This window comes from Prunus mume, linkage group LG6 (genome assembly GCF_029339155.1).
Source record: "Prunus mume cultivar Tortuosa linkage group LG6, ASM2933915v1, whole genome shotgun sequence".
In the NCBI taxonomy this organism is placed as follows: domain Eukaryota; kingdom Viridiplantae; phylum Streptophyta; class Magnoliopsida; order Rosales; family Rosaceae; genus Prunus; species Prunus mume.
The window spans coordinates 18,129,804-18,147,084 of NC_142703.1; positions in this window are offsets into that span (position 1 = coordinate 18,129,804).

Below are 17,281 nucleotides of genomic sequence, written 5' to 3' on the forward strand. Positions count from 1 at the left end.
CGCTTCATCTAAGAAGAACTTGGGGCCCAACATCCGTATTCTACACTTCAAAACTCTCCTCGATGCGAGACTCGCTACCCAAATTGGAGAAGCTCATTTTAGCCCTTGTGGTTTCCGCGAGAAAGCTGCGACCCTATTACCAAGCTCACCGAGTCATCGCATAATCAATTTTTTGAGATCAATCCTCCACAGCCTCGATGCTTCTCAATGACTCATGAAGTAGGCTATAGAGTTTAGCCAATATGACCTCCTACCGCCGAAGACTATAATAAAAGCAATGTGCCATATCGACTTTGTTGCAATCACACCATCGGCCGAATAAGAGAAGTGGTCGCAAAAATAAGGAAAGTTCGAGAGCAGATAAGACCTTCGCGAAAACCGACCAACCCAGAGACATGTGGCGTTGCACGTAGATGGAGCGTCGACCTAAAAAGAGCGAGCAGCGCCGCTATCGCACCGGATGGGACCCTATTAGAGCAAGCTATCACGCTTAGCTTCCCGGCTTCAAACAACGAGGCAGAGTACGAGGCATTGCTCGCGGGCTTGCGCTTGGCAAAGGGGTTATCAATCAAGAAGCTAGCCATCTACTCGGATTCCCAACTGATCACAAGTCAAGCCTCAGGAGAATACATGACGAAGCACCCAAGGATGATCTTGTACCTTGACAAAGTCCAAGAGCTATTAAAGGCGTTTCCCACCTTCACCATCCAGCAGGTGCCCCGAGCAGAGAACGCGCGCGCAGATGCATTGGCAAGCTTAAGATTAGCGCCGATACCCGCCAGACGCTCTATCCCTGCTAAGCACCTTGACCAAGATAGAAGGCTCTCAAGATCGCCTATTTCTGGCCTAACATGCGACAAGACTCCATGGAGTATGCTCAAAGATGTGATCGATGCCAACGCTACAAGTCGGTCCATGGCCTGCCAGCTGAGGAATACCATCGACAGTAACAATCCATGGCCATTCATGCAAAGGGACCATTAATTTGGTGGGACTTATGCCGACAGCAACTGCCAAGAAGGAGATGATGATTGTCGTCATTGATTACTTCACCAAATGGATCAAGGCCGAAGCTTTATCCTTTACCAAGGAAGCTAATGTTGAGCGATTCATCTGGAAGAACATCATTTGCAGATTTGGTTGCCCGCAATCGATAGTCACCGACAATGGTACACAGTTCGTGGGCAGGCAAATCACCGCATTCCTTGAGAAGTACGGCATCAAGTAGCGCTTGTCAACAACCAGATACCCATAAGGCAATGATTAAGTAGAAGCATCCAACAAGATCGTGCTGGACTGCTTGAAAGAAAAGACTGGAAGGCGCAGAAGGAAAATGGGTCGACGAGCTGCCAAGAGTCCTATGGGCTTATCGCACAACCAAAAGGAGATTGACCGGAGAGACATAATTTTCTCTAGCATATGGGATGGAAGCAATCATTCCCCCCACACATCACAATCCCTTCCATGATCATTGAGGCAGGCTGAGTAAAACTACAAGCGATGAAAGTCAACCTTGATCTGCTTGAAGAAGAACGAGAAAAGGCCATTGTTCGAGTTGCAGCCTACCAGCAGCAGTTGACATCCTACTACAATAAGAAGGCCAAGATCGCATAGCCACTGAGACCTTGTGCTCAAAAAACTTTCATCACAAAGACCAATGCAAGGGTCAAAGAAGATGAAGCCAAATTGGGAAGGTCCCTACGTGATCAGCCGATCTGGGGGCAAAGGAAGTTACACCCTCGACACTCTAGAAGGGAAAGAAATTCCAAGACAATGGAATGCCCACCACCTTCGGAGATACTATCCATGAAACTCTTCACTTACCAGCTCGGCTCCTAGCAGTCGACGAGCCTCCCGTATTTCCATTGAAGACAAACTGATTTCGATGTTATCTATGTTGTTAATTTCCTTTATTCAATAAAGCTACGTATTCACACCAACATGAATACAAAAGCAAGCTTTTCAATGAAGTATTTTTTCGAGCATTATGTCCCACAAACATACACATGCAGGCAACAAGCCTTATCTCCATTGCAGACAAGCTACTTCTCAAGTACAAACTCAATGGAGTTTTTCGAGCATTATGTCCTCGACATATGCTCGCAGGCGACAAGCCTCACCTCTACTGAAGGCAAGCTACTCCTCAAGTACAAACCTTATGGAGTTTTTCAAGCGTTATGTCGCCGACATACGCACACAGGCGACAAGCCCTATCTCCATTGCAGACAAGTTACTCCTTAAGTACAAACTCAATGGAGCCCTTTTTTGAGCATTATGTCCTCGGCATATACTCGCAGGCGACAAGCCTCATCTCCACTGAAGACAAGCTGCTCCTCGAGTACAAACTTCATAGAGTCTTTTCAAGCATTATGTCCCCGACATACGCAAACAGATGGCAAGCCTTACTTCTATTGTAGGCAAGCTACTTCACGAGTACAAACTTAATGGAGTCGCTTTTAAGTGCTATGTCTTTGGACATACACTTACAAGATACAATGAGAATTGAAGTTTGAAAGACAACTGAATATTCCATAACAAAGCGGCCAACCAGCCGAGTTCAATAAGAAATAAGGTGGTTAACCAAAGACCACTTATTGAAAGAAAATTACAAAGTTCAAAAATAACAAAAATGAACTACATCTACTAGGGAACTTCAGCAGGTGACCCTTGGCCGATCACATCCTCGACTATGCCGGGCAACACCTCACTGCATAACTACCACCACTTGCTCAACTGCCTTGCCATTTGCTCCTTCGATCTGCGCTTAGCCTCATCACCTGACCCACCTTGTGGTTTGTCTTCCTCCATTGCAACTTCATCCGCTATCTGCTTTCAACCGCTTCGTGATCCACAACATTGACCGCCTATTCGAAAGCGGGGTGTCAAGACAGATCAAGCCACCATCATTTTCTTCGAAAGGGCAGCAAGGAGAAGCACCATTCTAGCAATCCAGGTATCCTAGCTTATACGTATTAGCAAAAATCTCATGCTTGGATGCCTCCATGGCTTCCACATAGGTGTTAAACTTAACCAGCAATTTGTCACAATCCTAGGCCACAGCAGCATGCTTACGTTTGAGGCAAAAGTAGGCTTCCTTCTGTTCGAGCAGGGTAGCCATAAGAGACTTGAGTTCACCATCCTTTTGGCCAATAGAACTCTTGAGCGTGGACATACTCTCCTTCATCTCATAAATCCTCACGTCATGGCGAATCCGCTCGTTCGATAGCTTGTCAATCAGTCGGCATTCTTCTTCACCACTCGTCAAGGTAAGAGGGGGCAACATCACACAAGTTCCGCATAGCCCCAACAGCAAAAACCATCCCTTTTTGAAGATGATACGTGGCAGCTTCTTCTTGCTTATCCAAGGGAAGGCTCGAGAAGGCACAAAGATCACCAGCTCGATACACGTGGTCAACTAGCTTAGTGCAAGTTGATGGACTTGACAGAAAGCCTGTTTTTAGCAGATCATACACGGGCTCACCCCACAGAGCTATCACCAAATCCCGAACCGATTCGCAAGAATCAAGGACTTTTTGCTCAAGCGCATAACTCTTCAACTCCATTGGTCAGTAACTTACAACATTGAGTTAGCTCCACGCTTGATTGCTCGTGGCCCCATAGACGAGTCATGGTTGCTAGGCAGAGGTACACCACTCAATTTGGTCCCCAGACACTGCAGACGCCCCAAACCTTGCTTCTCAGCCTCCTTGCAAGGCCGGTGGAGACTTGGGCAGTACGGGCGAGACTTGAGCAGAATATCCCGAACCTCCTGCATGCCATTGGCCTTCTTGTTGTTTGCACTAACGAGGCATTTGATCCCACTCAACACGGCATGAGGGCCTTCTTAGCAGACGAGACCTCCCTTGAGGAAGATTTGTTCGCGACAAGAGAAGATCTCAGATGCCTTCGCTGTGGAGATGTATCCAAAGATCGTGAGACTATAGCTTCATCGCGGGCAGGTTTACTGCACGCCTTCCTATCCTCGGGGGACTCGGTCGATGACTCTTCTTGCTCAACTAGCAAGTCACTTAGCTCCAAGCAGTGCAACTTCCACCTTTCAATATCTTCAGCAGGGGGCAGGCCAACGACTTTCTTTCGATGTTCGCGGAGCAGCCATCGCCATTCACGAAACTTGACGGGGATGCTCAAAGCTTGCCAAACTCTTTTGTCATGTCTGGGTCGAGAACGAGCTTCTTTCGAATGGTATCATCTACAAGCAGAAGACAAAAGTTAGTCGATGCACGGCAAAAAAAAAAAAAACAAACAAAAAACCCCTCCGTGTAGGAGCCCGATCAAAAAGGAAGCTCAGTTGCAGTTGGATGGCCCAACGGTTAATCCACATCTCCTACATGGCCCCACTCACCATGCAGAAGCTGGGGGGGCATTTGTGGGAACCGAATTAAATCAGACCCTAGGTCAAATAATTTCTTCCATTTAGGGATTATTTGACCTAATTTGGAATTATTCATCCTAATTGGGAGTTACTCAATTTAATTGGGGACTACCCAATTAAATTGAACGTTACCTAATTAGGTTGAGAATTGATTTGATTCCTACTACAATTCCCAATTAAATGAGGAGTTACCTAATTAAATTAGGAATTGATTTGATACCTACCACAATTAGGGGTTTGATTTACCCTAATTAATCAAATCAATTAATCAAATCAATTCCAAATCGGGGAGGAATAATTCCTTTCCATCTACAGAATTACTCCTCTGAAACTCTAGCCTCCGAGACCACTATAAAAGGATGGCCACACACAAGGGTTGAGGTACGTCTAAATTCCTACTAAAACTCTGCAGAAATTATTTCTCAAATACCCTAGCCACCATATTCTTTCTCTCTCTCACACAAGGCTCCGCCCACTCGGTTTTCCTTGAAACACCCAACCCAACTTAGGTATCGGAGGGCTTTTGGCCAACACCCCCCGGGTGTGGTCCTTTTACTCCGATATGTTTTGCAAGGAGAAAGAGAAGTGAAGAACACGAAGGAATCTTGGGTGAATATTCTAGTGGGACGAAAATCGCTCCCACAAAGAGCATAAAAATCTCTAAGGTGAGTCAATTTCAAATTTTGATTTACAACCTTGTGTTGTGTGTTTCTAGTCCCTTAAAGAGTATTTTGAGTCTTTTGAGTGTTGGAGAAATTGAATTGGAAGAGGTTGAATCTCTATTTTGGGGTTAGGTGCATAGAGTAATTTTTCAAGTGTGGGTGTTTATGATTTCGGTTCCATTTTGAGTTTTTGATGAGTTCGATTGATAGGTATGAAGTTTAGAAGTGTTTTAGAAGCCTTAGGAAAAACTTGGAGGTGTTAGAATGGTTGGAAACAACTTAGAACCAAATATGAAAATTTGCATTTTTCTGGAAAATTTGCAGTCTGTGAGCCTCACTTTCGCTCTCTTTTTATCCCGATCCTATGGGTTTTTGAGGAAGCCATTTATTTGTTTTTAAACTAGACTTGTCAAGGAACAAAAAATATTCGGTTTCGTCGAGTTTGGTTGAGTTTTGTGTGCAAAGTTTGGAAAAAAAAAATCTATTTTTGCAGAAAAGTCAGCCACGAGTCCAACTTTGGAGCTAGTTTTCTCCTTCGTTTTAGCTTCATTTTGAGTATGGTTTGTTGGGTTAGAAACTAGAGAGAATAATATTCAAAACCACTACAAGTTTGGCCATTTTTGTTAACGTTTTCTAGGTCAAAATGTCTCACAAATTTGGCTTTTTAAACTGAAAACAGGAGAAGTTGCAGGATTTTTGGGGAAGACAATGAACAGTAATCGAAAACAAGCCATTCACGGCTCCGGCAAGTGATGGCGCGTGGTGGCTGTTCCGGCAGCCTCCAACGCCATATTTTTAGTCCAATTGACTCGATTTCTCGATCCGAGTCCAATGGTATATGCTTTGAGTCAATTCGAGGTGGTTCTAAGTATTTATTGTTGTGGGGCCCAAGAGTCCCAAATAGTAACTTTTGGTTAATGGGTGTAGTTGGCCTTGTTTTGGTGTTGATAGGGCATAGGACAGAGTTTAAGATTATTCTCGACGAGATTTGGCCGACTTGGACCCCGGGTTGGTCCTAGGGGCATTTTCGTCATTTTCATGCAAAATCTTTGAAATGCATAAGGTTGAGGTTGGACTTAGGTGAAATAAAGTGAAGACTACTCAATAATAATTTGGATTTGAATTTGTTCAGGAATTGGATCAAAAGTGTAGATTCGACAACTCCGAGAATCTCTGAAGGGTAAATTTGGTACTTTAGCTAGCTGGACATGAGGTAGGGTTTCCTGATTTCCCGATGATTGGGCTATATCACTTTTCATCTTGGTGCTTATATGTAATACTATAAATATGAATATTATTGTTGCTTTGCTTGGTGATATTATTTGATGTTATGTGAAAATTATTATCGATGTTTCCCAATGGATATTATTTTTGATGTTGGTTGAATATTATTATTCATGTGATTAAGCCTGATATAAATATTGTTGTTATTGTCTGTATTATTATTCAGTAGAGATAAGTGATGGTTGCGCTGCATTACATATGCATCATAAAGACAGTGATGTTTGGGGTGTGTGTGTGTGTGTGTGTGTGTGTGTGTGTGTGTGTATCGTTTGAGGTATATCTAAGGTGTGGGAGAAGGCCTTAGATATATTTGAGTAAATAAAAATGTGGAATGAATTCAAGTGATGGGAGCAGGGCTTGAATATATTGAGGTGATGGGAGCAGGGCCTCTAATGAAAAGTGAAAGTTGAGAGATTTATAAACAAAAGAAAAATGGGTTAAGGGACGGATGTGCGCTAGTTCATATTTTAGGGTATTCGGAGCCACAGTGATAAAACGCATGGTATGGGACATGCAGGCTTGTTGCCCTAAGGTATGAATTAGTGGGATTAGTGGGATTAGAATGGAGTGAGTTCATGGCATCACCGCATATGCAAATTTATTTACTTGGTCTGATTGCATAACTTATATATCTTGTGTTGTTTGATGTATAACACTTTGATTAACTATGATAATTGACCTTGAGGGTTTTGACGGTACTCTACTGGGCATTAGAATGCTCATACCCTAATAGATTGTGCAGGATTCAAGGCGAAGTTTGAAGAAGCAGGTTTCAACCAAGCTACTAGGTTTTTGTTGTCGATTTGTGTAATTAACTTTTGTAAGTAGTTAACGATTTGATAAAGATCTTAGTGTGTATTTAATTACGAGTTACTGCGACTCTGATTCTGTGTTGTTAAGTAAATTTGTATTTATTTGTGGCTCTTTTTCTCATCATATCATGGTTGTATGATTTTATTCTTATGACTATGGTATGACTCACACCCTGATTCGAGAATATTCCTTATTTTCGAATCGGGTCGTGACAGCTCCATCTGCATCCACAATATACATCAACAACAATAAGGGTTTTTTTATATTTCTTTTCTAAGGATAAATGTTTCGTTATCGGCTTAGGTCCCCTCTCCCATATAGGCTTCCATAAGGAGTGTACACTAAAACTTTTGCTCTTGCCGAGATGCAACTACTTCTCTTTAATATACATATAAAATAGAGGGTTGGTGAGTTGAAAAAGGAGATTAGAATTTTTTTTTTTAGTACAAGCGATAGTCTAAATTTACACACATAATTAGAGATGGGAGATGTCATGGGGGTTCAAACTTAAAACCTCTAGTCTGCAAATCAATACTATTTTCCAATGAACTAAACCTCTCGATGGCGGGAGATTAAGATTTTATTAAATAGCTATCAGTCATTGAAAGAAGTTGAGAGAGATTGAAGACAAAAGCAGAGGGGCCAAGGGATAATAAATAATAGTAAAATTGCCATATTAAACATATGACTATTGCACAATCTAAGCCACTCAGATGATAGAAAAATCCTAACTGAAATACCAGAATTAAGGTTCGGTTGTTTTTGTACTTTGAATCCTCAGCCTCAAGCTTTTTCATGGCCACGTGAACAGTTTGTCCGAAAAATCGATAAGGAAACAAAAGAAAAACAAGCAGATACTTGTTGCACCTAGTGTTTGTGGAATGAATTAATATGGCACACACTTCTGGTTAGCACCTAGGAAAAACAAGCATACAGAACCATGATCCCCTCTACATCTACATTATGGAATTGGTTGGATTGAAACTCAATGACATGGTTTTACATGTAATGTGTAATATAGATTATTAGATATTAGCTTGACAGATAATAGTAAGTAGCTAGTAACTAACGTTAAACCACATTTATGGTTGTTATCTAGACTACATGTCAGAAATATGTTTACTACAATCAATAGCTTTTAAGTGCTAACTAGTTAATAAGCTAATACCATAATTACTTGTTTGGATTCACTCCCCAACACTTCCCATTATCCGAATAGTTCATTTTCTTTAGTCATCACGGGACGATCATCACTGGGAAAAACAATCCACTCAAATCGAAAAGTATTCAAATATGTCTAACTGAGACAACAGCAACAAAAAAGACACACTAGTTTGGGTAAAAAGGTGAATTGTATCCCTTTTTAAACAACATTAATGTAGAATATAATAAATTTTTCACCAACAGGGTCTAGTTTAATGAAAAAAGGTATTGAGTTACGAATAGTGGTATCAAGAGACGGGATAATGGAGCTCTAGTCAACAGAATACTTGTCACATGGTGAACATTAAGATGAAACCTCCTTGAAGCTTCAAGCAGTTGGTGTGAAAACCATCTTAATCAATTCTCTTAGGCCTTCTCCAACTCATTTGGTCCTAAATCCAAATTTTTCCCTTCCACAAAGTAACTATTTTGGGTTTTGCCCAGACCAAAACAGTTTTTTTCCCCCAACCCTTTATTCTCAAATTTTTAGTCCGCAATTTTATTAAATTGTTTAAGAATGGTTTAAGTCTAATTTTTTTTTTCCATGAATAAATTTTCTTCATTTAATCTTTTTAAATAACTGCATAATTTAATTTTTTGAACAATTTGACTTAAAATATTGAAATTTCATAAATATAATTTTATTTGAGAAATAAGTGAATATTTATAGAGTTTGGAGTGAGCTTTGGGGTTGGATATGATTTAAATTAATTTAAAATTTTATTTTAGCCATTAGCTTTAAATATCAGTCGTTTGATTTTTTTTTTTTATACCATTAAAATAACTTGACTTTAATCTGAATCATTGATTTGGGTTAATGTTGAAATAAATAAAAAAGAGAGAGAAAAAAAAAAGGGTACCACACCTACGCGCGACATCTTCTACAATATTTTCGCCTAATAGGATTTTGTTTCTCACGGCCCATAATATAGAGTGCTGCTATTTCTACCCACCTATCACTACTACATTTTAGTCTTTGCGCGACGAAAGGGTATTCGTCGCGCAAAATGATTTTAGTCGCACATCATTATGCGCGCGATGTTTCGTTGATCCGTCGCGCAAAGTTCGTGAAGAAAGGATTTGCGCGACGAACAAATGTCATTCGTCGCGCAGTTTGCGCTACGTATAACAACTTCGTTTCAAAAAACATTTGGGGACGACCTCATTGTCCGTCGCACAAATATTTGCGCGACGAAACAGCGGTCGTCGCAAAAAAACTGCGCGACGGAATTGTCCGTCGCGAGCTACATGAACCTTGCGCGACGACATATTATTCGTCGCGCATACACATCTTGCGCAACGAAATTACTCGTCGCGCAAGATTAAAATATATTTGTCGATTTGTTATTTAAATGTTTTTGCGCGACGATTTACGTTTCGTCGCGCAAAAGCAATATATATTATTAAAAAATTATTATTATTTGATTTTTAATTTTGTAAAAAAATAAATTTGGTTTTTTTAATTAAAATGAAATTACAATAAAAAAAATTAATCGTAAAGAAAACATCTATTATATAAAATAAAATAAATGTATACAAATTGTAAAAATAATTATAAAAATAAAAAACTAATCAAATAATGTTCCGAAATCTACTTGGTCGTCTGCCACATGCGGCTCGGAGGTATGGGTGTCTGCAGGGGCCGTGGTGTGCTGGGATGCTCGGGGTGGACGGGCTCGGAGGTCGACGCACTAAAATTCGGGATTGGAATGCCGGACCGCGCGAGGGACTGCAGAATCACCGACATCTGACCCTCAAGCTCGGCAACCCGCGATGTCAAAACAGCCACCGACCGCTTGCTCGCGACGATGACCGCGGTCGAGGTTCCTCTCGGGCATTCCCCATCCCCTACAATACGCTCCCGGCCTCCTCCCGATAGTCCGATCCAACGTCTGCGTCAAAATCGAAATCCAGGCATCATGCGGAGGATCCACAGACTCGATCGAGTCTCGGGAGGAAGTTGGGAGGCGGACTCTTGAAGAACCAACTGGCTCCTCTCCACCATCGCGTCTGCATTTAACATTACATAAAATATAAATTCAAAAATGCATATAAATTGAAAGTGTAACATAAGAATTAAAAATACATAATACTTACATGAAGGGACTCGGCCAACTCATTCCCAGTGTCGAACATAAACGTCACCAAAGACGTCGATCTCTGGGAATTTCGACCCCCCCTTAATTGAACAAGAGAAGAAAAATATTAGTATGAACAAAAGAAATTAATAATAATGACGTATTAAAAATTAAATATAAATTATATTATTCTTACCCGACGCCGTGCATCCATCCTATATGAGAAGGGCCTGGAGTGAATGGTGAAGAAGAGTCTTCTTCTTCCTATTGCCCTTATTCACTTGGGCTTTATTCTGTTATACAAAAAATAAAACGTAATAATTGAACTATAAATAAATTAAATAATAATGAGATATAAAAAATAAAATAAACATTAAACAAATATTATTAAAAAAATACCACATAATCGGCGCCTGAAAATGAGCGCAGAGCCACGCCTAACTATCCTCCCGCCCCTCATGCTCATTCGGGCAACCCTCCTGAAGAGCGACTTGCGGATCATCAAACGCTGGAAATGGTGGTGCAAGTCGCTCTTCCACTGCTTGTACCTCTCACCGAAGAGTCTCGCTGACGTACGCCAAAGTCTCCTCGTTGATGTCCTCTAAGTCGTAGTTCGTCTGCAATAAATTGATTACATACATTAAGTAATAGAAATATATAAAGTTTGAAAGAAAAATAATTAAAAGATAGGAAAAATACCGACAACTGGCCGCGAACTTGCATCTTGATCTCGTCAGGTATGACCTTCCAAGACTTCCATTGCATCGGGCAATGGGTCCGAACGACGTGCCCAATGTCGTGGGCCAAGGAGCTATGCAAGTCCGCCGTCGGTGCAGCCCGATGGCGCTCGTCATATCCGATGCTTGATACGATCGCTGGTCACCCGGTGACCTTCGCTCTTCACCGCCGACACGGCCCTCGGGTGTTCCTCTTGGCTGCAAAGGGATATGACAATATTGTTACATATACAATCAAATTGAACCATAAAATTCCCAATTAAAAAAATGTTAAAAAAAAATGAAAGGGGAAGGGTATTACCTGTAGGTGCCCCGAGGCACCAAGATATCGATGGATGTGGTGTCGGTGGTGGTAGCGGGCGGTGTCGCCGCCTAGCGCTAAGAGGCTGCACCACCGAAGAAGATGATGATGCAGCCGCGGGATCCCCAGGACCAGCTAGCACGTGGTCTGCTCCATCGCTGCCGGAGCAAGGTGATACGGCCGAGCCGGGCTCGAACTCGGTGTAGCCGTCACCGCCCTATGACGTCTAATCAAGTCTGACATCTGCACAATTTCATTAATCCAATGTAGCACATACAATGTCAGTAAAAAATTGAACTAACTAATTAAAATCATAGTTTGACCTAGGGTTTGCGATTTCGGAGTATCCGGGACTCCGATCCACGATCCGTCGATTCCTAAACGATCCTATAAATACATGGTACCACATACGTGAGTTTCAGCTCGATCCAACGGTCCGAACATATCAAACCCTAAAATCGCACAATAGGTTCGAACCGTTCGACACTCAAACGATAACCAAATTCCAATCCGAGCACACCTACGCGCTCGTGACAACGAAATGTTTGCACTGGGACAAAATGCCCTATGCCACAATACCCCACGCGGCGGCAGCGCGTGGGTGCCCTAAGCGATAACAATCCCCGGGAAATCCTACAAATTAAGGGGCAAGGTTCCTACCCTAGGTTTAAAACATCAATTGGAGGCACTTTTGTTCTCGGACCTACCCCGAAAAACGGACGGAAGTGGCCGGAATTTCAATTTCAAAACCGGCCGAAACCTAGGGTTTGAAATTGACTACCCTATGCACACAATCAATCAAATCCTACACAACCATCAGCTAGAGCATGAAAAATAGCCCAGAAAGCATACCTCAATTGCCGGATTTGGTGCCCGGAGGAGAGAGAACAACGGCGGCGAAGATTCGGCCTAAACGGAGCAATTCACGGCGGCAGGATGGACGGCGACGCGGAGAAGCTCCGGGTTCGACGGTGGCGCGGTGGTCTGATTTGGGGCGGAGTAGGGGCTGAGGTCACGGCGGAGAGAAATGGAGGTTTAGGGCCCGTTTGAGAAATTGGGGAAGAAGGAGAAGATCGCGATTTTCAGAAAACTTATTCGACTTTGCGCGACGAATAAAGATATCCGTCGCGCAAAGTTCATTAAAATAACCTTTGCGCGACGCAAAAGTAAAATTTTCGTCGCGCAACATTATAAAATTTGACATTTGCGCGACTTAAAAACATGATTTCGTCGCGCAAAGTTGTGAACAGATATACCTTGCGCGACGAAACAACTAGTGTCGTCGCGATACTTGTCCAGCCAAAATTTTGGGATTTGATTTTGCGCGGAAAAATCATTGCAATGAGATTGCGCGAAATGTGTATTCCAAGTGTTCGGGAGGAAATTTTTTATTGTTTTGCGCGACGAATGGGCACATCGCGCGCTTTGCCAAAAAAATTTAACCAATGTGTTGGAGCGGGAGGGAGGGAATTTTTTATTGATTTTGCGCGACGAATGGGCACATATTCGTCGCAAAACTGGCTTTTGCCAAAAAATTTCACTAAGTGTTGGAGCGGGAGGGGAGGGAATTTTTTTTATTGATTTTGAGGGACGAATGGGCACGTATTCGTCGCGCAAAACCATACCCTAGTACCCTAAACCCTAAAACCTGTACCCTAAGCCCTAAACCCGAACTCCTGAACTAGTTTCAATGATCCAACCGCCAATCTTCTTTTTTCATAGTTCAAGATCGTATACGTCAAAAATCATAATGAATGAACATTCAGAGATTGAGTAACGGGACAAAATGTTTCGACGGTTCTAAACAAATTGTCCCGATTCAACGGTGATTTTAACTCCGATCTTGAAAATTTTTTACAGCTACGGTTCTTGACCCTATATGAATACAGAGATGTAATTCGATCTTCAATTTCAGATATTTACAGTACAAGACATCACATAATCTTATGTTAGACTGAAGGAATGTATAAAGAAATTATTCAGTTTTTATGAATATTGTGTTTTTATGGAATACGTATTCTAGGAAACTAGTTTCAGTAATCTAGCCGTCAAATATGTTTGTTTATACTTCGAGATCTTATACGTCAAAAATGAGAAAAAAAAAACATTCAGAGCTCAAGTAACGGGACAAAACGTTTCGACGGTTATAAACGAAAAGTCATGATTTAACGGTTATTTTGACTCTGATTTTGATGATTTTTTACAGCTATACTGTTTAACCCTATGTGAATACAGTGAACTACTTCGATCGTCAATTTCAACTATATACGTGTGTATATTTCAGAAATATATATATGTATATGTTTGCGCGACGAGGTCTGTTCTTCGTCGCGCTAAAGGCACTTGCGCGACGATATTATTTGTCGCGCAAATGATAGAGTATGCGCGACGTGTACGTTATCCGTCGCGCAAAAGTTGCGCGACAATTATGCCTTCGTCGCGCAAGATTATTTGCATTCACATATTATTAATCTGAAGTATTCATCATTACATATAATTAATTGTATGAAAGTATGATTTATTCTATTTTCTTTCGATTTGAGAATGGAAGGATTGTTGATAATCTTATGTTCTTTGTATTCATTTTTTCGGTTATATGGTTTTCATTTTGTAAAAGTTTTTTGTGAAAATAAATTTAAACTTTATGATACAAATTAGTTGGCTATATTTATTTACCAATGATTTATAACTACAATTATTTTAATAATGTTTCACTTGGTATCATATATAATGTTTGGATATAACAAGTACATATATGAAAACATTTGCATTACACAAAATATGTCCACTAACATAATAAAATTACAAAAAAAATTAATCATTCATCATCTGAACTATAATAACTTTCGTTATCGTTGCTATCATCACTTTCGGTCTCCCAATCCTCTTCCTCCTCCTCCTCCTCCGCCTCCTCTATAACTACATCATCGTCGTTGCTCGGGCAAACTGCAACATCATATCGCGGAAGATCACCGAGGTCAATTGTAATTGACTGAATCGGTATTTCGATTGAAGACACTCCTTGTATTTGAAATGGCTCTTGTATAACATTAGTATCTCGAAGTGTTTCCGCATCATTTTCCATTGAAGATTCTAAACGTTGGTCAGCTACATTGTTGACGTTGTTGTCAGTTGGGTCTAGTTCTGGTATAGCATACACGTTCCTGTGATCCATCTTTTGAACAACGTTCCAACCGCTTCCGGCTTTAGGGTCATCTAGATACACAATTTGTGTTGCCATGTTTGCCAAAATATAAGGGTCGTCATCATACCAAGTTCTGTTCATGTTCACAGATAGTAAGCCATGATCGATTTTAACACTTCCCGGCCTATTTGGGTTGGTGTCAAACCATCGACACTTAAACATGATCACTTGGTATCGATCTTTGTAAAGCAATTGCACGACAGTTGTGAGTTTGCCATAGAAATCAATGTCCGTACTTTCGCCTCCACCTAGGACATGGACACCGCTGTTTTGCGTACACAACTTGTCATCTCGTGCTTCGGCCAAAAATTTGACACCGTTGACATTACAACCCGAGAACAATTCAGCGCGAATCGGGCCGAACGCCAAGTTATATAACTCATCACTGTAAGTTGGGGAATTCGATGATTTCAACTTATTCACCTAATATTATACAAAACCATTCATATGTTAGTCTGACAAAATTTATAAAAAACATTTATATTTCTCAAATAACAAACACTGATAACTTACAGAATCCAAAAACCATTGTGGAAACAATTCACGGTGTTTCTGGGCAACCAAATGTGATGGATGTTCTCGCTTCATCATCTCTTCATGCTCATATAAGTATCCCATGATCTCATCACAATTGTTCAGTACGAACCAATGCGCTACCTCCATGTCATTTCTAGAAAACGACTCTCCGCGTCCAGGATCTCCAAGGGTCGTGCGCTTTGGGCAAAAACAGAAAGTTTTTCATTTCTCATACCTCCATCATGATTGCGCTGAGGACGATTGAAAACCGTCTCCACATCTTTTAAATACATTCCGCAGAAAGTAAGCGACTCATATTGAACCCAAGCCTCTACAATTGATCCTTCGGGCTTCACTGCGTACACTTTTTTTCAGCTCTCCGAGAAGCCTGCCAAAATAAAACGATATGATTGAAATTAGCAAGCATGTGATAATGATGCATACACAAATGATAAGGATTATATACCTTTCTATTGGATACATCCAGCGATAGTTGACAGGACCAGCAAGTAATGCCTCTTCTGGCAAGTGAACCATCACGTGCATCATACTTGTGAAGAAAGCTGGAGGAAATATCATCTCAAACTTGCATAGGACTTGGACAATGTCATGGCGCAATCTGAAACATGTCCGTTTTTCGCAAAGTTTTCGCCGTCAGTTGGGAAAAAAATCTGGACAACAAAATGATTGGCTTCACTACATCTTCCGGCAATAGGTGTCGAATACCAACAGGAAGTAGGCGTTGCATAAACACATGGCAGTCATGGCTTTTAAGTCCAGTAAATTTACCCCCGTCAACATTCACACAACGTGCGATATTAGAAGCATACCCATCGGGAAACTTTACTGACGATACAAACTTTAGAAACTCTTTCTTGTCATTCGGTTTCATAGAAAAGAATGCAAGATCCCTTCTAGCTTTATCATTGTCCCTATTCATCCATAAACCCCTTCGTATGCCCATTCTTTCCAAATCAAGACGAGCTTTGATCGTGTCCTTTGTCTTCCCCTCGATATCTAGAATCGTGCCCACCAATGTGTCGAATACATTTTTCTCAACATGCATCACATCTAGATTGTGCCTCAATTTTAGTTTCGACCAATATGGGAGCTCAAAAAACATAGGCTTGTGCGTCCAGTTCATATGTGTAGAAGGTCCGACTAACTGCTTTTCCAAGGGAGCAAAATCCAACCGGTTAAGCTGGTCCAATATCTCATCATCGGACCATTCTCTGGGTCTAAGGCGACGCTCAGTGTTCCCGTCGAACTCTTTATCTTTTTCCCTCCACTCATGGTCCCATGGCAACCATCTCCGATGACCAAGGTAACAAACTTTTCCAGCATGCCAACCAGAAGTTACATCTTCCTTGCATACATGACATGCCATATAACCTTTTGCTCCACCTGAAACCATTGCATATGCTGGGAAATCATTCACGATCCACATAATCTGCTGCCCGCAAAGTGAACATCTTCCCAGTTGATTTATCGTACGTGCGAACACCGTTTGTCCACAAATCCTTCACTCATCAACCAGCGGCCTTAAGTAAACATCGATTGACCTCCCAGGATCCTCAGTTATCAAAACAGTCATCATCATGTATTCTTTTTTCATGCATTTCCAAGGCGGCAAATTATATGGGAATACGAAAATCGGCCAAGTGCTGTGGTGTTGGTTTAGAACCCCATACGGATTGAATCCGTCAGTGGCAAGTCCCAATCTAACATTTCGGGGATCAGCAGAAACTCGGGAACGTTCGATCGAACTCTTTCCATGCCTCCCCATCTGCAGGATGCCGCATCACATCATCGTCTACCCGGTTTTCCTGATGCCATCTCATGTCTGTGGCAGTATGCGTCGACATATACAATCGCTGCAACCTAGGTTTCAGGGGCAAATAACGCATGACTTTTTGTGGGATCTTAGTCGTCCTATTCTGAGATGTCATCTTGAACCTCGACTCATTGCATATAGGACATGTATCCAACGATTCATGCTCTTTGTAGAATAACATGCAATTGTTTTTGCAAGCATGGATTTTTTCATAACCCAATCCAAGACCATTCAACACCTTCTGCGCCTGTTTAT